The following is a 26,982-nucleotide window of genomic DNA, read 5'->3' as shown; positions in this document are numbered from 1 at the left end:
AGGATCAGTGACTGAGCAATTTTTTCCTGTGTCTCTTGGCCATCTGTATGTCCACTTTGGAGAGTGTCTATTTAGGTCTTTTGCCCATTTTTCAATTGGATTGTTTGTCTTCCTTTTGTTAAGTTGTACGAGTTCCCTATATAGTTTGAAAATTAACCCCTTCTCAGATGTATCATTGCCAAATATGTTCTCCCATACAGTGGGCTCCCTTTTCATTTTGTTGGTGGTTTCTTTTGCTGTGCAGAAGCTTTTTAGTTTTATGTAGTCCCATTTGTTTTTCTCCTCAGTTTCCATTGTCCTGGGAAATGTATCAGTAAACACATTGCTATGAGCGACGTCTGAGATTTTGCTGCCTATGGTTTCTTCTAGGATTTTTGTGGTTTCACCACTTACAAGTCTTTTATTCATTTTGAGTTTATTCTTGTGTATGTGTAAGTTGGTGATCTAGTTTCATTTTGCATGTATCTGTCTCATTTTCCCAACAACATTTATTGAATAGACTCTCTTTACCGAATTTTATATTTTTGCCTTCTTTGTCAAATATGATTTGAATTTACCATGAAGGAGTAGGTTTATTTCTGGGCTCTCTATTCTGTTCCATTGATCTATATGTCTGTTTTTATGGCAGTATATGCTGTTTTGATTACTATTTACTTGAACTATAGCTTGATACTAGGTAGTGTAATACATACCACTTTTTTCTTCATTTTCAAGATTGCTGTGGCTATTTAGGATCTTTTTTGGTTCCATATGAATTCTTGGAATATTTATTTGTGATTTTTGAAATAAGCTACTGTTTGTTTGTTTGTTTGTTTGTTTTTTTGCTACTGGTATTTTAATAGAAATTGCATTGAATGTATAAATTGCTCTGGGTAGAATGAACATTTTAATAATATTAATTCTTTTAATCCATGAGGTTTCTAAACAGCATTACCATGCTCCAACTTTTTATTTCAAATGAAATAATATGGTGAATCTCAAAATAGAAAACTTATGCTATTGAAATGTGTAGAAGACCTAGGTCTTTGCTCATGATACTTTAGTTACTTCTCTCAGAGGCCCCTAAGTTATGCTACAGACTCCTGAGTTGCAAAGGATAAAAGTTTTAAAAAACCTGATTTTGATTGTAGCCTTGTTGTACAGATGAGGTAACTGAAGCTTGAAGTTAGTAAATGGTTCACTTTCAAAATAACACAGTTTATTAGTCTTTAGCAAACACTAAAAACCAAGGATCCTTGGCCTTTAGCACACTCACTCACTTCCATGGCTCTCTCAATGCCCTAAGTGGTTTGACCTTTATTAGAAAGATGAAAACTTATTTTCCTCTTTAATTTACTAATGATCCTAATATCTCACTTTAGAGACATGTATTGTGACAGTATTTTTACAGTTAAATACCTCTCCCTCTCAATCTATCATTATGGCACATGTGAAAGAAAAAATAGTATTTTAATTTCCTTATTTGCTTATCAATTGAGTAAAGCTCTACATAAGCAAACTAAGACCAAGTCAGTAGTGTTAAAATATATTTAAGTGTGAATTTCACTATTTATAGAAGATGATCATAACATCTAGGAAAGGTATGGACATTCAAATTGCAACATATATCTACACAGCATTTCATGATGTACAAAATGACTGCACAAACACACTAATATAAGTCAAAATATTCTATTTAAGGAAACAGAGGTGTCAAAGATTGTGCAAAGGACTTCTCCAAAGAGGACATACAGATGGCCACATGCATATGAAAAGATATTCAACATCACAAATCATCAGACAAATGCAAATCAAAACCAGAGTAAGATATCACTTCAAACCTGTCAGAATGGCTATCTATAATAATAAAAGCATAATATGCAAATCGTCCAGATGTCCTTCCAGATGACCTTGCAGACAACCTTCCAGATGAAGCCGGGACTGCAGCCGCAGGATCAGGGCAGCTGCTGCGGCAGCTGTGAGGGAGGAATCAAGACAGCCATTGCGGCTGCAAGGGAGGGAGGGATCGAGGCAGTCGCCATGGCTGCTTAGGCCTACTCTTGCACAAATTTTGTGCATCAGGCCTCTAGTCATTAATAAATCAACAAACAAAAAGTGTTGGCGAGAATGCAGAGTAAAGGGAACCCTCACACTCTATTGGTGGGAAAGCACATTGGTACAGACACTGTGAATAGTGTATGGAGTTACCTCAGAAATTTAGAAATGAAACAGCCTTATGACCCAGTGATTTCACTTCTGGGGATTTATCCAAAGAAACCCAAAACATTACTTTGAAAGAATATATGCACCCCTATGTTCATTGCAGGGTTATTTACAACTAGTGGCCCAGTGCAAGGATATGTGCACATTGAAAGGAAAATAATTAGAAGAAATATTTTAATATTGCTATTTGCCCTTTCTCCCTCAGTGCTCAAGGCAACAAAGTTTCAATTATAGAAGATAAATAAATCCCAGATACCTGATTCCAGCCAGCCTCCACAGGGAGCTTGGGTGGCTGGGGACCGTGGCCAGCCTGCAAACAGCCATCAGCCCCTCACCCAGGATGGCCACACCCTCATGGGGTGAGGGTCCCCGCTGGGGGCTTGGCGAGCCTGCAAACAGCCATCAGGCCTTACCTAGGCTGGCCAGGCACCCCAGCGGAGACCTCCCACCCTGAAGGGGCTGTGGCCAACCTGCAAATGGCCCTCAGCCCCTCACCCATGCTTTCCAGGCACTCCAGCAGGACCCCACCCTGATCCAGGACACCCTTCAGGGAAAACCAGTGGCCCCAACCCATGTACCAGGGCTTTATCCTATATAATAAAAGGGTAATATACAAATTGACCCTAACAGCAGAACCACTGGGAATGACTGTCACTATGACACACACTGACCACCAGGGGGCAGACGCTCAATGCAGGATCTGCCCCTTGGTGGTCAGTGCGCTCCCACAGGGGGAGCTCTGCTCAGCCACAAGCCAGGCTGATGGCTGCCAGTACAGTGTTGAAGGTGGGATCCTCTCCCGCCTCCTCAGCAGCGCTAAGGATGTCTGACTGCAGCTTAGGCCTGCTCCCCGCTGGCAAGTGGATATCCCCTGAGGGCTCCCGGGCTGCAAGAGGGATGTCTGACTGCCAGCTTAGGCCCAATCCCCCAGGGAGCGGGCCTAACCCAGCAGGTGGACATCCCCTGAGGGGTCCCGGACTACAAGAGGGCACAGGCCAGGCTGAGGGACCCCCCCGCCCCCCCCCCCCAGTGCACAAATTTTTGTGCACCGGGCCTCTACAAATTATAAAAAACTCAACTTGTACAATGACTGGAGTTAGATAAAATGTTAGTTATATAGCATAGGTCAATATCACAGACTTAGAGAAAAACTCAAACTGTATACTGCTGAGAAAGTGCCTTTTTTTTATTCAAAACACACCATACAATTTTCCCTATCTATCTATCTATCTATCTATATATAGATATATATATATAGATCTAATATGCTAAGTGTCCAACCATCTCACTGGTCGCTATGATGCATACTGACCACCAGAGGGCAGACGTTCAACACAGGAGCTGCAGTGATGCACACTGGCCATTTAAAAAGAAACGGCACCATGGACCTGGCGCCCGCAAAGCAAAACTCGGCTTCTTCCAAGTGGGACACAGGCCCCGCCACCACCCTGGAGCAACAGCCCAGCAAATCACAGCCAATGCTGCTGAGACCCCATGGCACAAAATGCAGCCCACAGCCCAGCACTGCCTGAAAAGAGTGGTTGTGGGCTCCAGGTAATGATGTCACGTAGCAACACCTGGCTTCCTCTCCCTAGCAACAGGCCATTTAACAATAAACGGCACCACGGACCTGGTGGCCACAAAGCAACACTTGGCTTCCCCTAAGTGTGACACAGGCCCTGCCACCACCCCAGAGCAACAGCCCACCACATCGCAGCCAATGCTGCCAAGACCCCCTGGCACAAAATGTGGCTCCCACAGCCCAGCCTAGCCCAGAAATGGTCACTGTGGGCACTGGGTAATGATGTCACGTAGCAATGTCTGCTTCCTCCCGCTAGGGACTAGCCTCCTTGGAGGTTCTTCAGCCCAGGAACATGACTTGCTTTATAGCCAGGTGCAGACATTTTACACTTTAACCAAATGTCTGTGAAAGCATTTTCCCATGCCTCATCTCATTTTATCCTCACAGAAGTCCTGGAGTAGGTAGATAGGAGATCGGTGGAATCCTATTTTCTTTTCATTAGCCAGAAAACAAAGATTTAGAAAGTGTAGAAACTGAACCCCACTGAAAAGAAGTAAGAAATGGTGGAACTTGCAAATGACTTCAGGTTTTCTCACTGCACAGAATATAGTCAAACACTGCTGCAGTTAAATATTTTACCCTTTGTTCTCCCTGCATGATCCACAATAATAAATAATCTGCTTTGTGTTGATATTTACTGCTGTGTTGCTAACAATTACCTGAAAGAGAAATTGAGGTGCTTCACTGGGCTGGAGAAAGTTTAGCTAAATCAGAAAGCAGGTCTAATTAAGCAACTTTATTCTATATCTACAAAAGGCTAAGTTGACTCACCCGTGTGCAATACATATAAAACTCTCGCTGGTGCCAATCACATCTGTGTGTTTTGATTTGTCATTGTCAATTGTGAATTTGGTTGATGCTTCTATTATAGAGAAAGGGTGGATAGCGATATTAAAATATTTCTTCTAATTAATTTCCTTTCAATGTGCATGAATCTGTGCAGTCAGACACTAGTTTTTGATATGCGCAAATATGATTTTATATCTTATTTCTGTTCTTTGAGACTTGATGTATTAAATGGTGCCATTAATAGCTATTAATATTTGTAGTATTAAGTGGTACTTTTAATGATATGACTGGTTTTTACTTATCAGAATTTCTAAAGTTGAAGAAATTGACCCAAGCCATTATGCTCAATTAATATTTGACAAAGGAGGCAAAAACATACAATGGAGTCAAGACAGTCTCTTCAAAGATGGTGTTGGGAAAATTGGACAGATACATGCAAAAAAATGAAACTAGACCACTAACTCACACCATACACTAAAATAAACTCAAAATGGATAAAGGACTTAACATAAGATGGGAAACCATAAAAATCTTAGAAGAATCCATAGGCAGCAAAATATCAGACATTTGTCATAGCAATATCTTTACCAATACAGCTCCTAGGGCAATGGAAACTAAGGAGAAAAATAAACAAATGGGACTACATCAAAATAAAATCTTCTGCACAGCAAAAGAAATCATCAACAAAACTACGAGAAAGCCCACTGCATGGGAGAACATATTTACCAATGTTATCTCCCATAATGGTTTAATCTCCAAAATTTGCAGGGAACTCATACAACTTAACAAAAGGAAGATTAATAATCCAATAAAAAAATGGGCAAAGGACCTAAATAGACACTTTTTGAAAGAGGACATACCGAAGGCCAAGAGACATATGGAAACATGCTCAAAGTCACTAATCATCCAAGAGATGCAAATCAAAATGACAATGAGATACCATCTCACACATGTCAGAATGGCTATCATCAACAAATCAACAAAGAACAAGTGCTGGCCAGGATGCAGAAAAAAAGGAACACTCGTGCACTGCTGGTGGGAATGCAAACTGCTGCAGCCACTGTGGAGAACAGTATGGAGTTTCCTCAAAAAACTAAAAATGGAACTCCCATTTGACCCCGCTTCTAGGAATATATCCCAAGAAACCAGAAACACCAATCAGAAAGGATATATGCACCCATATGTTCATAGCAGCACAATTTACAATTTACAATAGCTACAATTTCAAAACAGCCTAAGTGACCATCAGCAGATGAGTGGATTAAAAAACGGTGGTACATCTACACGATGAAATACTACGCTGCTATAAAAAAGAAGGAATTCTTACCATTTGCAACAGCATGGATGGACATGGAGAGCATTATGCTAAGCAAAATAAGCTAGCTGGAGAAAGATAAATATCACATGATCTCACTAATTTGTGGAATATAATGAACATAAATTGATGAACAAAAATAGAGTCAGAGACATAGAAGCATCTACTAGACCATCCAACCTAAATAGGAAGGCAGGGGAGGGGGTGTGGGTAAGAGATCAACCAATGGACTTTTATGCATACATATGAGCATAACCAATGGACACAGACAGTAGTGGGGTGTGCTGGGTGCTGGGAAGAGGAGACTTATGTAATACTTTAACCAAAAAAGAATTTAAATTTAAAAAAATTCTGGAAAGAATGGATCAGGTATATTAAATTAAATTTTTATTGTTTAATTATAAACAAACAAACAAAAACAAACAAACATCACATTGGAATAAGCCTTCATCCTTAAGCTGGGATGGTAAATAAGGTTAAGGGTGGTGACATTATATCTTTACGTTATTAACTTTTGTATGGCCACAAAAATTTGGCTGAATATGGCTTTTTATTTTTTTATTAATATTCACCTGAGAATATTTTTTCCATTGATTTTTTTAGAGAGAGTGTAAGAAGGTGTGAGAAAGAGGGGGAGGAGAGAGAGAGAGAGAGAGAGAGAGAGAGAGAGAGAGAGAGAAACATAACTGTGAGAGAGACACATTGATTGATTGCCTCCAGCATGCACCCTGACAGGAGCCAGGACTGAACCTGCAACTCAGGTGGTGCCCTTGGCCAGGAATTGAACCTGAGACACTTTTGTGCATGGGCTGATGCTCTAACCACTGAGAACATTGGCCGTGGCTGAATATGACTTTTTAAATAGAACAAAATTACATCAAAAACAATGTGTTCTTCCCATAATAGGATTATCTGGTGTGCCAATCATTACAGTAGAATGATGCAATGGACCATAAGGACAATGAGTCAGATAATAAATTGGTTATAGCACTAACTATATCACTATGAACCAAAATATATACATTTGATGGCCATGATCGCACACCAATGTTTAAAGCCCAATGTGGAAAAGGTATTTCAACTTCCCCCTTTTAAAAACTCTATAGCCTGCTACAGTCTGTGTCTGGCATCTATATATATATATATATATATCATGATATACATATACATATTATGATATATATCATGATATATATATACCAACCGGCCCCCACCCGTGCACCAGGCCTCTATCCTATATAGTAAAAGGGTAATATGCAAACTGACCCTAACAGCAGAAAGACTGGGAATGACATCCCCCTGCTTGTGCTTTCAGCATGGAAAGCCAATATTTAAAGGAAAGGCCATCATCGTTATTAAGAGATATAAGAAAATCAGTATATATCAGTATCTATTTAATAATGGGGACATCATGAATGTCAAACTTAACACACTTTACAGACTAATTCCTCCTAAAGTGTATCTTTGTCTCAAGTTGAAGTCAGTACTGGAAATGTTATATTACCCGCTCTGCCTGAAAGCATTAAAAAGTATTTCTAAGATAGCTAGGCTAAAGAATAAGTGACCTTTTACAACCTTGTGCAATTTTGGGTTCAATTTCAAAGCTGATAATAGTTAAGCCTTACAATATTGACACTGGCTGGAATTAAGCAAGGGGGTCATTTTTTAAAAAATTATTTTTATTGTTGAAAGTAATACATGTACCTCTCCTTCTTTCCCCCATTGATCCCCTCCATCCTGAACCTCCCTGCCAGACCTTCACCACAATATTGTCTGTGTCCATGGGTTATACATATCCTATTTAATAAAAGACAAATAGGGTAATTAACCATACCTCTGATATGCTTCCCATTGGGTAATCAGGGAAATATGCAAATTAACTTCCAACCAAGATGGCGGCCAGCAGCCACGCAGCTGAAACAAGCATGAGGCTTGGTTGCCCTAGCGATGGAGGAAGCCAAGGTTCCCCGCCTGCTGTGGCCCGGCTCTGAGCCTGAAAGCAACAGCTCCAAAAGCAACTATGTTTCAATTATAGAAGTCAAACAAACCCCAGATACCTGCTTTCAGCAGCCGAGGCCTCAAGCTGGAGCCGGCTCTCAGCTCCAGTGACAGCCATAGAAGGTAAATAAATCCCAGAATAAGAAAAAAAGAAAAAAAGGAGAGGTTGGGAGCTTCAGTCACCCACCAGCCTGAAAAGGGCCTCAGCCCCTCATCCAGACTGGCCAGGCACCCAGGTGGGAACCCCCACCCTGAAGGGGGTGTGACCAGCTGCAAACAGCCATCATCCCCTCACCCAGACTGGCCAGGCACCCCAGTGGGGACCCCCACCCTGAAGGGGATGTGACCAGCTGCAAACAGCCATCATCCCCTCATCCAGGCTGGCCAGGCACCCAAGCGGGACCCCCACCCTGATCCAGGACACCCTTCAGGGCAAACCAGCCGGACCGCACCCATGCAACAGGCCTCTATCCTATATAGTAAAAGGGTAATATGCAAACTGACCCTAACAGCAGAAAGACTGGGAATGACTGGTCACTATGACACACACTGACCCCCAGGGGGCAGACGCTCAAGGCAAGAGCTTCCCCCTGGTGGTCAGGGTGCTCCCACAGAGGGAGCACCACCGCTCAGCCACAGGCCCGCCTCTGCAGCAGTGCTAAGGATGTCAGGTCAGTCAGACATCCCCCGAGGGCTCCCAAACTGCTAAAGGGTGCAGGCCAGGCTGAGGGACTCTCCCCCCCGACCCAATGCACGAAGTTGTGCACTGGTTCTCTAGTATGCATATAAGTTCTTTGGTTAATCTTTTCTTCCTCCCTCCCCCTTTCCCTCTGAGATTCCTCAGTTGGTACATGCAAGAGAATCATTTTAACAACATTTTTTGTTGACTTCAGGATGAAATAAGCATTGATGATGTGTTTCTTTTTGCAAGTTTGGAAGCTATATGTGTGTTGAATATATTAGTAGGTATATCAAGAAAGCATTTTTTCCCCCACATTTCTTTTAGTTTTGGAATTTCTATAATGGCTATAAGTTATGCATTTTTTTCAGAAAGTAACAAAATAATTTAGTAATTTCTGCATTACAATGACCCTAATTCAAGTACAGTGATAGCTTGGAATAGGTTGTTTCTTTTGGTATTATATATTTAAATTAAAAATAGGAAGATATAGTTTCTACTAATGAATTTCATAGGGCTTTTTAAATATTATATCCCTTAGGAGATTAACTCACTCGGTGTGAAGACTCCTAGGTGGTACTTGTGCACCTGATTAATTCATAAATGGCACTGAGGGCTGCACATTGGCCCAAGTCTAGTTAAATCATAGTAGGCAGCTAGTCCTCTGTAGGATGCATTGTAAATTGTGCTCTTATTATACACCTAATTACAGCATTCTACACCAGTGTGATTCTTTTTATAAATTATAACTGTGATGTCCATTTTAGAAGATAGAGATTGAGGTTCATTAAAATGGCTTTAATTCATATGATTATGATGGGACCATGACTGTGACTTAACAGAAAATTATTCTGAAATTCTAAGAACATACATGTAAACTATGGAGATAGTTTTTATATGGAAAGCAACAGTGTTTAACACTGTATCTACAGATAAATGTTCTAGTGTCCTTTGAATCCCATCATTGTTTCTGTGAATATGCAAGTTCTGTCTTTGTAAGTTGGTGATGATTCCATTAAGCTGCATCTACCATTTAACTCATTCAACTAACAAATTGGTTTATTGTATTTATTTATCAGTTCCTATGATGTAGATAGCAGGAAGCTTGGAGGCTACCACTTCAATATGGTCTTTTCCTTTAATCCAGGATCCCCCAAATGTCAATAATATTAAAGAAAAGGTAGTTGTATGCATATTATTAATGTTTTTAATAAATATAAAGGAAAATGAAGCTCAAATGAGTTAATAGGATTTTCACAAATTTGACTAATTAATGGTGTCAGTAGAACACATGGCTTGTGATTCTTAGACATTTTTACTTCCATTCTGCATTTTACCATAAAGCACAAGAGACCAAAAAAAAAGGAACAATGAAATGATAAAACTATAAATGTGAAAAGATATTGTGAATGTCAGTCTAACACTTTTTTCTTTTAATGTACAAATCATACAGGCATAAAGAATTTGAAACTCTTTTATGATCTTTCCATTTGACATAGCTGAATTTTTTCAAATCTGCTTTAAACAATTTATACATATTGTGCTGACTTATATGGTCTAATGGGCATAACAAATTTTTTCCTAGATAAAGATGTTCTAAGTTTTAATAATACAGAGCCTCTCGCTTGTAAAATTATCCTGTTTATAAAGCACAATTGCCCAACTATTTAAAATGCTTTGGATGTGTACCATTTGACAATTTTTTTGTCTTCACATTTTAGACCAAAGAATAGTGAAAATTGATGACATACTAAAGCTGTTCTGACCCCAGTCAAAATAAGGTAAAGAATTAAGTGGTTACATGTGTTGGTAAGATTAAAATTCCATTCAGTTTGAATTAGCAGAATGATGCTCTAATCTCTGATTGGACAAAGACGTACATGGTGTTGAGACTAAGTAGCATACCTGACATTATGGTTCCTTGAAATATGGTTGATTCACTGTGATATAGTGCTATTGGTGGTCAGATTGGTGAAAAGACAGATTGAGGAGGAATCTGATTATCCTATCTAATAAAAGAGAAACATGGTAATTAGCCGTAACTTCGCTACCCTTCCCATTGGCTAATAAGGGTGATATGCAAATTAACTGCCAACCAAGATGGTGGCCGGGAGCCAGGAACTGAAGTGAACAGGGAGGATTGCTTGCTCCACTGACGGAGGAAGCCAACGTTCCCCGCCTGCCGCTGCCGGCCTCTGAGCTTGCTCTCTAAGAAATATTGTTGCAAATATAAAAGCTAAACAAAACCCCAGAAACCTGCTTTCAGCTGTCAGAGCTGGAGCGAGCAGGACCAAAACATTGTTACAATTATAGAACCCAAACAAACCAGATACCTGCTTTCAGCAGCCGAGGCCTCAAGCTGGAGCCGGCCTCAGAGCTAAAGCCGGCTCTCAGCTCCAGTGACAGCCATAGAAGGTAAATAAATCCCAGAATAAAAAAAAAGAAAAAAGGAGAGGTTGGGAGCTTCAGTCTCCCGCCAGCCTGAAAACGGCCCCTCAGCCCCTCATCCAGGCTGGCCAGGCATCCAAGTGGGACCCCCACCCTGATCCAGGACACCCTTCAGGGCAAACCAGCCGGCCCTCACCTGTGCACCAGGCCTCTATCCTATATAGTAAAAGGGTAATATGCCTCCCAGCACCAGGATCAGCGGAGCCGCGAGGCCTCCCGAACCCAAGATCAGCGGAGCCGCGAGGCCTCCCAAACCCAGGATCAGCGGAGCCACGAGGCCTCCTGGCACCGGGATCAGCGGAGCCATGGAGCCTCACTATGCCGGTGTCAGGCAGAGCCGCGAGGCCTCCTGGCCCCTGGAGCAGTGTGACAGGGGGCAGCGCCCAACCCCCTGATCGCCCTGCAGCTCTGTGTGTGATAGGGGGCGGGGCCACAACCTCCCTATCCGCCTTGCTCTGTTCCTGACAGGGGAAGGCGCCCCAACCCCCTGACTGGCCCTGCTCTGTGCCTGATAGGGGGGAGCTCCCCAACCCCCTGATTGGCCCTGCTCTGTGTGTGACAGGGGAAGGTGACCCAATCCCCCCATGGGCCCTGCTCTGTGTGTAATTGGGTAGAGCCACAACCTCCCCATTGGCCCTGCCCTGAGTGTGACAGCAGTGGCACCCCAACCCCCTGATCGACCCTGCTCTATGTGTGACAGGGGTCGGTGCCCCAACTCCCCTATCAGCCCTACTCTGTGCGTGACAGAAGGGAGCACCCCAACCCCCTGATCCGCCCTGTTCTGTGTGTGACGGGGGGAGCTCCCCAACCCCCTGATTGGCCCTGCTCGGTGCCTGACAGGGGGGAGCTCCCCAAGCCCCTGATGGGTCGTGCTCTGGGCATGACAGGGTACGGAGCCCCAACCCCCCTAATGGACCCTGCTCTGTGAGTGACAGGGGGCAGCATCCCAACCCCCTGATCGGCCCTGCTCTGTGCATGACAGGGGGTGGCGCCGCAACCTCCCCATCAACCCTGCCTTGAGTGTGACAGGGGGCAGTGCCCAACCCCCCAATCGGCCCTACCCTGAGCGTGACTGGGGCTGACATTGCAACCTCCCGATCCGCCCTGCTCTGTGCATGACAGGGGGCAGTGCCCCAACTCCCCAATCGGCCCTATCTGAGCCTGACCAGGGGCTGCACCTAGGGATTGGGCCTGCCCTCTGCCACCCGGGAGCAGGCCTAAGCCAGCAGGTCATTATCTCCTGAGGGGTCCCAGACTGTGAGAGGGCACAAGTGAGGCTGAGGGATACCCCCCCACCAGTGCACAAATTTTTGTGCACCGGGCCTCTAGTACCTTATAAAAGGTAAAAATGAATTGCTTCTGTTGCTGTTCTATCCATACCATTAACTAGTTATAGTAGTTACTAGTTGCCCAGTGAACAAAATTCATGCACGGGGAGGGTGTCCCTCAGCCCGGCCTGCACCCGCTCCAATTTGGGACCCCTCGGGGGATGTCTGACTGCCTGTGGGATCAGGCCTAAACCGGCAGTTGGATATCCCTTTTGTAATCCGGGACAGCAGGCTCCTAACTGCTCACCTGCTTTCCTAATTGATCGCCCCTAACCTCTCTGCCTGCCGGCCTGCTTGCCCCAAACTGCCACCATGGTTTTGTCTGGACAGACGTCCGGAAGGTCTTCCAGTCTAATGAACATATTACACTTTTATTAGTGTAGATAATTATTACAATAGTTAGAATTTGCTCCACATATTTTGCTATTTAGCCTGAGAATTGGATACATATTCAGATTAAGCGTAAGCAGAATAAGTAGAATTGTAAAAAGTTTGAATTACAAGTGAATAGAACAAATACACTTATAAAGTAAAATTTTCTTAATTACTTCTCAAATAGTTTAAGGTGGTAGGATATATATTACCTCAGAATTTTATCCCTAGCAGTCATACAGTCATATTGCCTTTATAAATACCTCTTGTGAGATTTTAACCACATATATATATTTAACTGCATATATATATTTAACTATATGCCAGATTATTATGACCACCTGACGTTTGTAGGCAAATTAGCTATATATTTAACTATATATATATATATATATATATATATATATATGCCAGATTATTATGACCACCTGACGTTTGTAGGCAAATTAGCTATAATTTCGTGCTGAAGTTGCTAGAGGGCCAGACCATTATAAATAAGGAAGCAGGTTGTTTACCACGACAGTAGAAGTGATTTTTTTCTGAAGATATGGGTAAACAACGCGATTTAACAGCCTTTGAACATCTCACACCACCTCAAGATGAAGACGCTATAGGTTTTTCTTTTTTTAGTGGGTGGCGGATAAATTTTTTTTCTTTAGTTTTTTAAATAAAGCTATATTGGATCTGAAGTTAATGTCCAAAATTAAAGTAGGTTAGTATTTGAACATATAAGTTAAATATAGTATATTATCAATTAACTTTACCTGTTTCTTTTTACTTTTTATTTTTATGGATTGACCTTAGATAACCATACAAAATCCCTTGGATTCAATACAGTGCACAAGAGACGATATTAAATGTTTTAGGTCTCTCATGAGATGGGGTAGGATGATAGAAGTAGCTGAGCATTAACCAATGAACCTGAAGGGGTTTTGGATTGGGATTTAAAGAAAAGAGAATGCATGGTGATTGGAGGGCATGGGTGCAGTAAAATCGGATGTCAAAAATGAATACCTTTATGGGAATTATACAAGTTAGAAAAAGTTGGAGGATATTGATGGTCAAGTTAACTCCTCCTAACTTTCCTGAATTTGGATTGCTCATGGAGAGATGGGATGAAACATGGGAAAAGGCAATGTAATCTTGAAATGCAAAATTTAAACTGAGTGGCCCAATATACCTTAAAATGACAGGGTTGTGTAAAAATTAAGGGCCATGAGCTAAGTTAAACTATAGAAAATAACAAAATGATATATTTTGGACATATCAGGTTGTGATTATAAAATCATACTTTGTCTTTGATATAAACATTTAGGGAAATTATTTTAAAAACTTTAATTCTCAGAATATCTTGGCTTGACTTTTAGATTCAACCTAAGCAAATAATATTATTCTTCCTGAAACTTATTTGACCTAGAAAATTAAAAAATATATATATATATTTTTTCTCCAGCTTCAGGTTTTTAATCCAAACCACACTCATTATGAATAAGTCAAGGGTCAAAGATTCAGATATAGCCTTGCAACCTAAACACACTAACGATTTACAGCAAGGGACTATGAACCTTGAATTTAGCAACAGTAAGTTTGGAATAAAAGCCATTATCTCCCACTCCTAGCTAGTAAGGAGGGAAGCAGAGCAATTAGGGGGAGCCTCCCTGGCTTCATCTATATCTTCCTCCAGGATGATTTTGTAGAAGGAGTTGGAAGCAGGCTTGAAGAAGGATCTTTCACATTGGGATTTTTTATTTTCTTGTTGAATGATGATCTGAAAACCACCAGAGTCTCTTCCAATGAGTATTTTTACAAGTGTATCTGTGCCAATTAATACCCTGAATGTGACCCAATAGCTCTACTGAAGTTTAGACTGAATGATACCACAAAGAGATACTGCATTAAACATATTTGCATATGGCATTCTACCATTCTAAAAATTTATGAATTTTAACAAATTTGCTTAGATTTTATAGTCCACAGTTATAATGGTTTATAATTCAGGGATATTATTTAAAGAGAATTTAAATTATATAAAAACACTGAGGAGCTGAATTTATATCTTCATCTTTCCCATTACTTTTTATATGTTGATTATCCATTTCACCACAATAAAAAACATTGAATTGTTTAAAATGAAAACTATACTTAGTTTGTGAATTAGCATATGTACAAAAGTATCCTCGTGATACTTTATGATTTTTCAAATGAAAAGCAAACTATGGAGTGATATATATTTTGGTCTAGCATTATAACTTAAATAGTTGTTTTTAAGGCAAAACAATGACAACAAAAATAATATTATGCAATTGTAGTGAATGAAAATTATGGTGATCATAACTAGGTTCCAAATGAAGAAAATACATCTAGTTCCATGTAAGAAAAAGTAATAACTTTATACATTGAAATTACCTTAAAATGCAAAATATAAAGTAAAGTTTTAGAAATAATTTAATGCATTTTTTAAATTGGATAATTCCAGCAATTTTTTCTCATTGTGCTCTTATGGAAAACATACTATCAGCTGCTTTTTAAATTTTGTTTTATTTTCCCAATTCCATTGAACACAGCTTTATTGCTAGGTATAGAAAAGTCAATAAGAGGCATTAGTTGTTCTCAAATATTTAAAAATTAATAAGGAAGATTATTTTTTTGCTCATTTCTACTTGCTCCAAAATGTACCAAAATAATTTGATAGCCTTAAAAATACATTATAACAGCATAACATGAATAAAAACCAGGTAATAATGATGAAGTGGAGAATAAACAAGAGTAGGTAAATGAAATGTAATTAGAAATAAGATTAAGCAATTATACACAATCAATGAAATATTGAATATTTTGGTAAGATGTATAAACTGATAAAATACAGTGTATGATTAACTATAGCAATAAAAAAAATGCAAAGTAGAGCTGCAACTTAAAGATGCATAACTCTGTAGCTATATTTTTTTTGAGGTTTAGCTAAATCAAGATTTAGCTAAGTGAGAGCTGGGCTCACTATTGAAGGAATTAGAGGAAGAACAGACACATGGAACAGGGGTGGAATAACATGTAAAGTTGTGTAGGCAGGAAATATGGTTAGAACAGAGTAGTGTATTTGGGAAATCAAATGTTACATCATAAAGTAAAAGAAAGGACAGGTAGGGTCATTGATGAGTGTGGATCTGGCCAGATCTACAGCACATAACTAGGAAAGTATGGATGAGAGAAACCTCTTATGAATTTCAGAGGGGAGGCAGGGAAGGGGGTGAGGGGGGGGCAGTGATGAGCCAGGGAGCTTATATGCATATATGCGTAGCCCATGGACTCAGAAAACAGAGTGATGAAGGCCTGGGAAGGGAAGTTTGAGGGTAGAGGGGGTCAATGGGAAAAAAAACAACACACCAAAAACACAAAGAAACAAACAAAGGGAACATCTGTAATATTTTGAACAATAAAGATGTAAAAAGAGAGAGAAACCTCAATCACCCAGTTTGAGATGATGGTTCAGTTGAACAATTTTGAAGGGAAGTTGTGAATTACTCTTATTTTCAAGTTTTTATTGGGAAAATAAACACATAAAGAGTAGAGAGAATAGTATAGTGAACCTTCAGGTATTAACACCCTAGATTATTGAAGACAATGCTGTTTTATTTACAGTTTTACCAACCACTGTTTGCCTCACCCCAACACTACCACTGGGATATTTTGAATCAAATTCCAGACATTATATAATTTCATCAGGAAACAGTTCAGTGTGTATCTCATAAGATAAGAACTTACCAGAAACATAACTGTAGCAAATAAGAAACATTAACAGTAATCCTTTAAGATTAATATTACCTAATTAATATTACAATTTTCCTGATTATTCTAAAAATTTTTATGAATAAAATCTTGAAGATACTTTTTTTGTTGTATTTCCCCCCCTGGTTTTATCTGTATATTTTATATAAGAGCTCATTTTTTCATTAAACTAACAAAAATACTATTAACATTAATGGATGTTCCAAATAATAGTGGATTATAGCAAAAGTCTTGAACTATTTAAATTATAGGACACAGGATTCAGTTGTCAACAGCTAGTATAAGGTGAACTACTACAGAGTCCATATATATCATCTATCTATATATATAAAAGCCTAAGTAACTGGCAGACAGGCTGACTGTCCAACCGGTAGCTATGATGTGCACTGACCACCAGGAGGCAGATACTTAACACAGGAGCTGACGAGCTGCAGTGACTTGGCAGCTGCGGTTCTCGGGTGACTCACCCAAAACCAGAGAGGAGGGAGCCCAATTCTGAGGTGGGTCACCAGAGAACCACCCTCTCTCAATCCATGATTCCTTGGGGTCTGTTGGAGAGCTGGTTTTGGCCTGATTCCCCACAGGCCAGGCCAAGGGACCCTCTTGTAGTTTTATAAAGGGAAGAAAAGGTGGCAGAATACAGCACCATTCAATTTTCAAACAAGCATTAGTAAAAGGTCATTTCACAAATGATTTCATTACTTTATGGAGATCTGGAAACTGCTTGTAAATTGTGCTCTTATTATATCTGGAAATTTTAAACATAAACTGGACAAAAATACATTTCCAGTACCAAATTTTTAAGTATTCTGTATTCTGTCATTTGTTAAACCACAAATAGGCATACACAGAGCCACAGTTCAATATATCATTTTTTGCTAACACAAATAAAGTTTAGGGCACCTCTCTTCAAATCAATCAGACTGGGCCATGTGTTATAAGTGACAGATGATAGATAGATAGATAGATAGATAGATAGATAGATAGATGATATATAGATAGATGATATATAGATAGATGATAGATAGATAGATAGATAGATAGATAGATAGATAAATAGATAGATAGATAGATAGATAGATAGATACTGATTGAAAAGTTATAGTTGGGTATAAACAAATGTTGGAAACAAACTATAGATGGCTAGGAAGACTTAAGATGGAAAGAACAGACTAGTTCTTTACAGGTAATACACAATTCTTCCTAATAAAATTGAATTCAGCATATATACTTCATTAAAAAGAAAACATTTTCACTATTTGTAATACTTATACTAGTATTCATAGACAATCTTATTTGAGTTTCAGTAAGTCCACAAGTGGTTTCCTAACTTACAAGTGAAAGTGCCCATTAAGCAGTAACAAATGGAAAAATAAAAACAAACTGTGCATGGGAAAAAATGAGAGTCAACATATAGTTTACTAGAGGCCCGGTGCACAAAAATTTGTGCGCTCTGGGGGGGGGGGGTCCCCCAGCTCGGCCTGTGCCCTCTCGCACTCTGGGACCCCTCGGGAGATAACGACCTGCTGGCTTAGACCTGCTCCTGGGTGGCAGAGGACACACCCAATCCCTAGGTGCAGCCCCTGGTCAGGCTCAGATAGGGCCGATTGGGGAGTTGGGGCACTGCCCCCTGTCATGCACAGAGCAGGGCGGATCGGGAGGTTGCAATGTCAGCCCCAGTCACGCTCAAGGTAGGGCCGATTGGGGGGTTGGGCACTGCCCCCTGTCACACTCAAGGCAGGGTCAATGAGAGGTTGCAGTGCCACCCCCTGTCACTCACAGAGCAGGGCCCATCAGGGGGGTTGGAGCTCCGTACCCTGTCACACGCAGAGCAGGGTCGATCGGGGTTGGGGAGCTCCCCCCTGTCACGCACAGAGCAGGGCCCATCAGGGGGTTGAGGAGCTCCCCCCTGTCATGCACAGAGCAGGGCCGATCAGGGGGTTGAGGAGCTCCCCACTGTCATGCACAGAGTAGGGCCGATAGGGGAGTTGGGGCACCGCCCCCTGTCACACACAGAGCAGGACAGATCAGGGGGTTTGGGTGCTGCACCCTGTCACACTCAGGACAGGGCCAATGGGGAGGTTATGGCTCTACCCTATCACACACAGAGCAAGGCCCGTGGAGGGGGGTTGGGGCGCCACCCTCTATCACCCACAGAGCAGGGCCGATCAGGGGGTTGGGGCGCCACCACTATCACACACAGAGCAGGGCCGATGGAGAGGTTATGGCTCTACCCTGTCACGCACAGAGCAGGGCCGATCAGGGGGTTGGTGCTCCGCACCCTGTCAAACACAGAGCTGCAGGGTGATCAGGGGATTGGGGAGCTCCCCCCTATCAGGCACAGAGCAGGGCTGATCAGGGGGTTGGGGCGCCTTCCCCTGTCCTGAACAGAGCAGGGCAGATAGGGAGGTTGTGGCCCCGCCTCCTGTCACACACAGAGCCACAGGGTGATCAGGGGGTTGGGGAGCTCTCCCCTGTCACACACAGAGCCACAGGGCGATCAGGGGGTTGGGGAGCTCCCCCCTATCAGGCACAGAGCAGGGCTGATCAGGGGGTTGGGGCGCCTTCCCCTGTCACGAACAGAGCAGGGTGGATAGGGAGGTTGTGGCCCCACCCCCTGTCACACACAGAGCCGCAGGGCGATCAGGGGGTTTGGGCGCTGCCCCCTGTCACACTGTTCCCGGTGCAGGGAGCCTCGCTGCTCCGCTGATCCCGGTGCTGGGAGGCATATTACCCTTTCACTATATAGGATAGAGGCCTCGTGCACGGGTGGGGCTGGCTGGTTTGCCCTGAAGGGTGTCTTGTATCAGGGTGGGGGTCCCCACTGGGGTGCCTGGCCAGTCTGGGTGAGGGGCTGAAGGCCGTTTTCAGGCTGGCGGGTGACTGAAGCTCCCAACTGCTCCTTTTTTTCTTTCTTTTTTTTCTATTCTGGGCCAGCTTTAGCTCTGAGGCCTCGGCTGCTGAAAGCAGGTTTCTGGCCTTTGTTTACGTTCTGTATTTGATACAATGTTGCAGTCAGGCTGGCTGAAGCCTGGCTGACTGAAAGCTGGTTTCTGGGGTTTTGTTTAGCTTCTATATTTGCAACATAGTTGCTTAGAGTGGCAGCTGAGAGGCCAGCAAGTCAGGCGGGGAATCGTTGGAGTCCGCAGTCACTGGAGCAAGCAAGCCTCCCTGTTTGCTTCAGTGCATGGCTGCCGGCCTCCATCTTGGCTGACAGTTAATTTGCATAAGGATATGCTGATTAGCCAATAGGAAGGGTAGCGGTCGTACACTAATTACCATGTTTCTCTTTTATTAGTGTAGATTTGCAAAGAAAAATATTTTCAACTAGAATTGTTGCACTTGCTAACCAACAATCTTTTCCTATATAAAAGGTAAAAGTTATTTTTTAATGTGTTCATTTTTAAGATTTTTCAGTTCAAACAGGTTTGTTGGGCAAGGAGTTACTTAGTAGCCAAAAATGACCAATTCTCCTTTTGAAATCATTCTTCAAAACACAAAATTCTTCATCAAGGACAGCATAAAAAGGAATATTAGCACATCAGTAACTCAAAGTGTACAAATCCTTTGTGACTATAATTCCCTTCATTGTACTGTACAATGGCCAGCAATAATAAATACAAGGTAAACAGTTGTTCCAAACTGTAGAAGCCTGAAGAGATCAGTATAGTGACAGCAACAAGACATTGCATCGGTAGGTTGATCAATGCTGAAGCTGGACCATTAGATCACATGCCTTCTATTTGTACATACCAACATCTTGAATAATAAAATAAAATTTGTAATAAATATGATAGAATAGCCGTTAAATCATTTGCCTTTATAATATAGAAAATCAGTACTTGGGAAGGTCATTGCTTTTAAAAAGCTGAGGAAGCGGAATAAAAATGAAATTTAACATAATGTCTGCTTTTTATAAAATAAATGTGTTTGTATACGTGAAGGATTGAAAATGTTTTATTCCTTTGAACTGGGGATGATGCTCCTTATACTTGATTCACCAGCTTCTGGCAACTGTGAATGAATCTTATTATTGACTTGGGTGAAGCTATGCATTTTGTTAACATCTATACTAATAAAAGGGTAATATGCTAATTAGACTGGACATCTTCCGGATGTCCTTCCAGAAAAAGCCATGGTGGCAGGGGTGGAGGCAGAGACAGTTAGGGGTGATCAGGCCAGCAGGGGGAGGTGGTTAGGAGCAATCAGGCCAGCAGGGGAGCAGTTAGGGGCATCAGGCCAGCAGGCAGAGGTGGTTAGGGACGATCAAGCAGGCAGGCAATCTGTTAAGAGCCAGTGGTCCCAGATTGTGAGAGGGATGTCTGACTGCCAGTTTAGACCTGATCCCACAGGGATCCTGGATTTGAGAGGGTGCAGGCCAGGCTGAGGGACCCCCCCCCGCCCCACGCACAAATTTCATACACTGGGTCTTTAGTCTATATATATAAAAGACTAAGCAACCAAACGAACGAGCGAATGACCAGTCACTATGATATGCACTGACCACCAGGGGGCAGACACCCAACACAGGAGGTGCCCCCTGGTGGTCAGTGTGCTCCCACAGCGGGAGCACCACTCAGCTGACCAACAGGTGCCAGACACCTGGCTCATAGCTAGTGAGCGCCACTCCCCTTGTGCATCCCTCCCCCATTTGGGCCGGGACCTTGGCGACAGTGGGAGGTGCAGCGGGGCCACGATGAGTGGGAGTGGCGCAGCGCACAGCCCAGACTTGGGCTCCACCTAGGCCGCCTTCCACTTTGCACAATATTACATCCCTTGGGGAATGTAGGACTTCTGGTTTTGGACGATCCCTGCAGGCCAGGCTGAGGGACCCCACCAGTGCACAAATCTGATATATAAGTGAAATTTTCTTATATTTGTTGATTGTAAAGATTATTTATATACAGTTCAATGTAAAGATTATTCCAAATGCAATAACAGTTCTCATGTACAATTTATAACTCTCTACACATATCTTATATAATAAAAAGCCTAATATGCAAATTGACCAAACATCAGAATGACCAGTGGAAAAACTGGTTGTTATGACATGCACTGACCACCAGGGGGCAGATGCTCTAAGCAGGAGCTGCCCCAAGCCTGCAGGCCCCAGGCCACCCAATTGCCCCACTGGTCGCCCCACAGAGGGAGGTGACTGGCGGCAGAGGTGGAGGGCAGGGCGGCGAGCAGGCAGTGCCAGGCAGGCCAAGGCGGGTGCCAGCAGGGACTCCCTGATTGCCCTGCTGATCACTGCACAGACCGGCCCTGATCGCCGGCCAGGCCTAGGGACCCTACCCGTGCAGAATTTCATGCACTGGGCCTCTAGAATTGAAGATAAGGATTTAAATTTAAACATATAAATGGATACAGACCTGTGTGTTTTCCTAAATTACAAAAAACATGTTCACAATTTGTTTTTTGTAAAAGTGAAGAATTGACAGATTTAGAAACAGCCCTCTGATATTCAGAAGCTGTCTTCTCCATCATGACCTGTCAGTAACATTTGCAATGACATTGAAGTACAATCTTCTTCAGGAGTGATAAGATAATGAACTTCAATAGATCCTCTGCTTACTACATATATGAAACAAAGACTATAAACACATGCTGTAGGCCTATTTTGGCTCCTGTTAAACTGACACCATCAAACTAATTTAGTTAAGAATTTGCAGACATGGTTTCAGTATCATATATTTGCTGCAAACCAGAAGGTTAAAGAAAAGCTAGCTAAAACCAACATTGGGTGTTTTATTGGGGAGAGCATTATCTGATTTAAAGTAAGTTCCTCATCATTATATTATAACTAGAGGCCTGGTGCACAGATTCATTTATTCACTGGTGGGGTCCCTCGGCTTAGACTGTGCCCTCTTGCACTCCTGGACCCCTTGGGGGTTGTTGGACTGCCAGTTTCTGCCCGATCCCTGCAGGTCAGGCTGAGGGACCCACTGTTGCATGAATCCGTGCACCGGGCTGCTAGTATGCATATAAGGTCTTTGGTTAATCTCTTACCACCCTCCCTCACCCCCCTTCCCTCCGAGATTCATCAGTCTGTTCCATGTTCCATGCCTGTGCATTGAGTGTCTGCTCCCTGGTGGTGGGTGTGCGTGATAGCTACTGGTCAAATGGTTGAATGGTCGAACAGTCAACCAGTTGTTAACCTATGCTTAGGTTTTTATATATATAGAGATGCCATAAGTGCCATTTTTGGTGTCTATTATGCCACTATGGATGTGAAAAACATACAAAGAGAGATATAATTTATTTTATTGTAGTTTGTCTTTGATGATGGATTTAATTTGGGCAATAATAATACAACAAATTTCTAGCACTGGAAAAGAGTTTGGATAATTTCCTCAAGAAAGCTATATCAACATGTAACTTGAACTTTTTCTCACTCTGTATCTATTTTTAATTAAATTTATTTGGGTGACATAGTTAATATCCTATATAATAAAACCCTAATATGCAAATCAACTGAGCAGCAGAACAACTGGCGGAACAACCAGTTGCTATGACATGCACTGACCACCAGGGGGCAGATGCTCAATGCACGAGCTTCCCCTGGTCAGTTTCCCCTGACCGGGGGAAGCTCCTGCATTGAGCATCTGCACCCCAAGAGGGAGATGACCAGGGGCCAGCCAGCAGGTGGTGCCAGGCTGCCAGCCAAGGTGGGTGCCAGCAGGGGCCCCCCGCAATCGCACCATCCTTTGGTTGCTCCACAGATGGCCCTCATTGCCGGCCAGGCCTAGGAACCCTACCCTATATATTGGGAATAGTCTCTTAGATTTAAAAATTAAAACCTGGCAAAGCTACTCTAACACTGAAAAAACAGGATGATGCAACAATGACATTCATGGACTCTAGCTTGCACATTTTGTGGTCAGCACTGATTCTGACACTTATAACTGTGTGACAAAGCCAATTACTTAACTTCTTTCTGCTTTAGTTTTTCTACCTATAAAATGGGAAAAATGGTACTACTGCCTCAGAAGGATCATGTTATGTACGACTTTTTATAATCAGGGCAAAAAAATGTAGCTGCCCATACAACAGCAAGATGCCTTTTACCTGTACGAAAAGTATGGTCACTGGTGCATGCAATGTCCTGAGATGTCTGACTTCTGGTTTAGGCCTGACATCCCACAAGGGTTCCCAGATTGGAAGAGGACGCAGGCCTGGCTGAAGGACTGCCCCCCGCTCCCATGCACAAATTTTGTGCACCAGGCCTCTAGTAATTATATAGGTTTCAGGTATACAATTCTACCTCATCTGTATATTGTATTGTGTGTTCACCACCCCAAGTCAAGTCTCCTGCCATCATCATGAATCCCTCCCTCTGCCCTCTTCTGCCTACCCACAAGTCCCTTTCCTATGGCAATCACCATACTGTTGTCTGTGTCCAGGAATCTTTTTTTGTTTTTTTCATTGCTTAATAACTACTCTTCTCACCCAGCCCTGACCTCCTTTCTCTAAGAGCTGTCAGCCTGCTCTCTATCTATGTGTCTGTTTCTATTTTGTTAGTTTATTTTTTCATTACAATTTCATATAAGTGAAATCATATGGTACCTATCTTTCTTTGACCAGTTTATTTCACTTAGCATAATATTCTCCAGGTCCATCCATGCTGTAGCAAAAGGAAAGATTTCTTTCTTTTTTATGGCTGTGTAATATTCCATTGTGTAAATGTACCATAGTTTTTTTAATCCACTCACCTACTGATGGGCACTTGAACTGCTTCCAAATATTGGGTATTGTAAATAACACTGCAATGAACATAGGGGTACATATGTTCTTAAAATTAGTGTTTTGTGTTTCTTTGAATATATTTCAAGAGGTGGAATTGTGGGGACATACAGCAGTTGCATTTTTTGTCACAAACTTTATATAGTATGATCCTGCGGTTGGAAATTTCTCAACAAAGCAACTCACATAGATGAAAGAAATGTTTGATGGACTTTTTTGAGAAGGATTAATTTCATATTTACCTATGACTCCATGTCCATCATCATTTAAACAAAAACTTCACAATTTAGCTAATGTTTCATGATTAAAATCAGTTTTCTTGGTTCTACTCATTGAATCCCAGAAGGTGATTCATTGAATCTAGGAAACACTGGCCTTTTAATTTCTGGAGTATAATGTCCAGCAACATAGTACCAGAACACCATCAGAGCCCCACAGAATCGGAAAATTTGACATTAGTAAGGGAAACCCTTAATGAGTCCTCTCAGAAGACCTTAGTCATTGAAAGTTCATTTTCTGGCCTTTACTATAAAAAATAATAATGGTAATGCATCTATATGTTCTGTGGAATATTTTCCTTCCTTGTACCTATATATATAAAAGCCCAGTGACCGGAATCAGGGAATGACCAGAACAACCTGAACGACTGGTGGCTATGACTCGCACTGTGGCAGCCAACTGGTCCCACCTCCAATCGGCCTCCCCCACCGCAACGGGGGGCATGGCCAGCCAGCCAACCTCCCATGGCCCCTCTCCCCTGCTGGCCCGGCCTGATGGGCCTCCAATGGGGCGGGTGGCCTGACTCCACCCATGCATGAATTCTTGCACCAGGCCTCTAGTTCAGATATAAAACAACTACATTTTAACACAGGTAGTTTTCTGTAGCTATAGTATTTATTAAACAAAAAAATTTAATCTGCCGAAACCAGTTTGGCTCAGTGGATAGAGCATCAGCCTGCGGACTGAAAGGTCCCAGGTTCGATTCCAGTCAAGGGCATGTACCTGGGTTGCAGGCACATCCCCAGTAGGAGATGTGCAGGAGGCGGCTGATCGATGTTTCTCTCTCATCGATGTTTCTAACTCTCTATCTCTCTCCCTTCCTCTCTGTAAAAAATCAATAAAATATATTTAAAAAAATTTAATCTTCACCCAATGATATTTTTTTATTGAGAGAGAAAGAGAGAGAGAGAAAGAGAGAAACATCTATGATATGAAAGGGAAACATTGATCAGTTTGTCCTGTAACCACCCTCCATCCCCCTACATCCCCACTGACCAAGGATTGAACCTGCAAATTAGGTATGTGACCTGACCAGGAAGCAAACCCACATCCTTTTGGTGTACAATTTAGCCATGTGACCAGGCCTTACCCTTTTTTAAAATCATAATGTGTGTCAGATAAGTGTGACTTCCCACTGAGTGATTTGTAGCACACAAATAATTCACTGTATCTGAGAGTGAAATTGAATTGACTAGCCATGCACTACTAGCTTCAAACTTGGAATTTTTGTTGAAAATATATTATAAAATACCTTACTTCAGAGCCTATGTTGAATCATGCCAGCTATAATCATTTCATTCATTGCTCCCTTTCAGGCTCTGAAATACCCACTCTGTTCCTTCACGCAAACTGCAATAGGATATAAACTCACTCACTAGCTTGCTCATGTCAATTAAGATTTTGCTCATCTTGTTTCTTTAGTCTAAATGCCTTTCCCCTGAGTTTTAAGGGGGTTCCCTTAAATCTGGTCTCTCGGGCGTATTCTTTCATAGACTCTTTCCTCATTTTTCCTTGTATTTTTCTCAAATGTTGCTTGAACCTCTGAATTAATTTCCTACAACATGGTATTTATTAGTAAGTCAATTGGAGGCAATCTCTCTTCATTAGTGCAAAGCTTCTTAAAAGCAGGATTGTTTCTCATTTACATACATTTCTTGGCAATTCACTCCTAAATATTTTGTGATTTGCAACGGAAAAAAGCCTCGAATCTAGACTTCCGTGGAAAAAAACAATACAATTACTATGCATCTTTATATTGTGTATTAGGACTTTAGGGAGACGACTCCTAAGAAAGTCATAGAGAGAAAAACACTAGACTGAAGCTCATGTTATATTGAACTTACTTTTCATACAGAGAACAGGCTGTGAGTAGCAAAGATTCTAACTGTGCACAAAGGTTTTGACTCATTGAACTAAATTGACAAGTTATTTTAATTGAACACATTGGTATATTGTTTTGAATTACACTCTTATTTTGTGTCTAGAAAGCCGATAACAAGGGGGAATGCCTGAACTTTTCAACTTTTCACTGTTTCTTTAGACATTGTTTAGACATAGCCAAAAGGAAATCTCTCCAAAAATACCTCAAAGAGTTTTTTTCTTCAACTGCATAAGATCATGAGAAAATAAACCCTCTTAAATGGCACTTTAAAGTTATAGGAGTGTAGTCTGGGGAAATCAGTTCAACCATGGATTACCAAAACAACAGAAATATAAACCAGGTATCAATTTATTATACTGCTGACATAAATTGAGTGTGATTAAAACTGTCAGCGAGGTTCTTTGACACTGAAAATAAAATACCAAACATACTAATGCAGAAGACTTTAGCTATAAAAATGCTCGGACCTCTCTCTTATAATATTATCTTGCTATGAATGGAACTGATTGATAAATTATGTTTAAATTGACTCGTTTTGCCTGAATTCAGTCATGAGTCAAAAATGCTTTAAAAGTTTTTACA

The sequence above is a fragment of the Myotis yumanensis genome, unplaced genomic scaffold (genome assembly GCF_028538775.1).
Source record: "Myotis yumanensis isolate MYYU_CA2020_CCGP unplaced genomic scaffold, mMyoYum1.0.hap1 SCAF_9, whole genome shotgun sequence".
Lineage (NCBI taxonomy): Eukaryota > Metazoa > Chordata > Mammalia > Chiroptera > Vespertilionidae > Myotis > Myotis yumanensis.
This window is presented reverse-complemented; position numbering follows the sequence as displayed.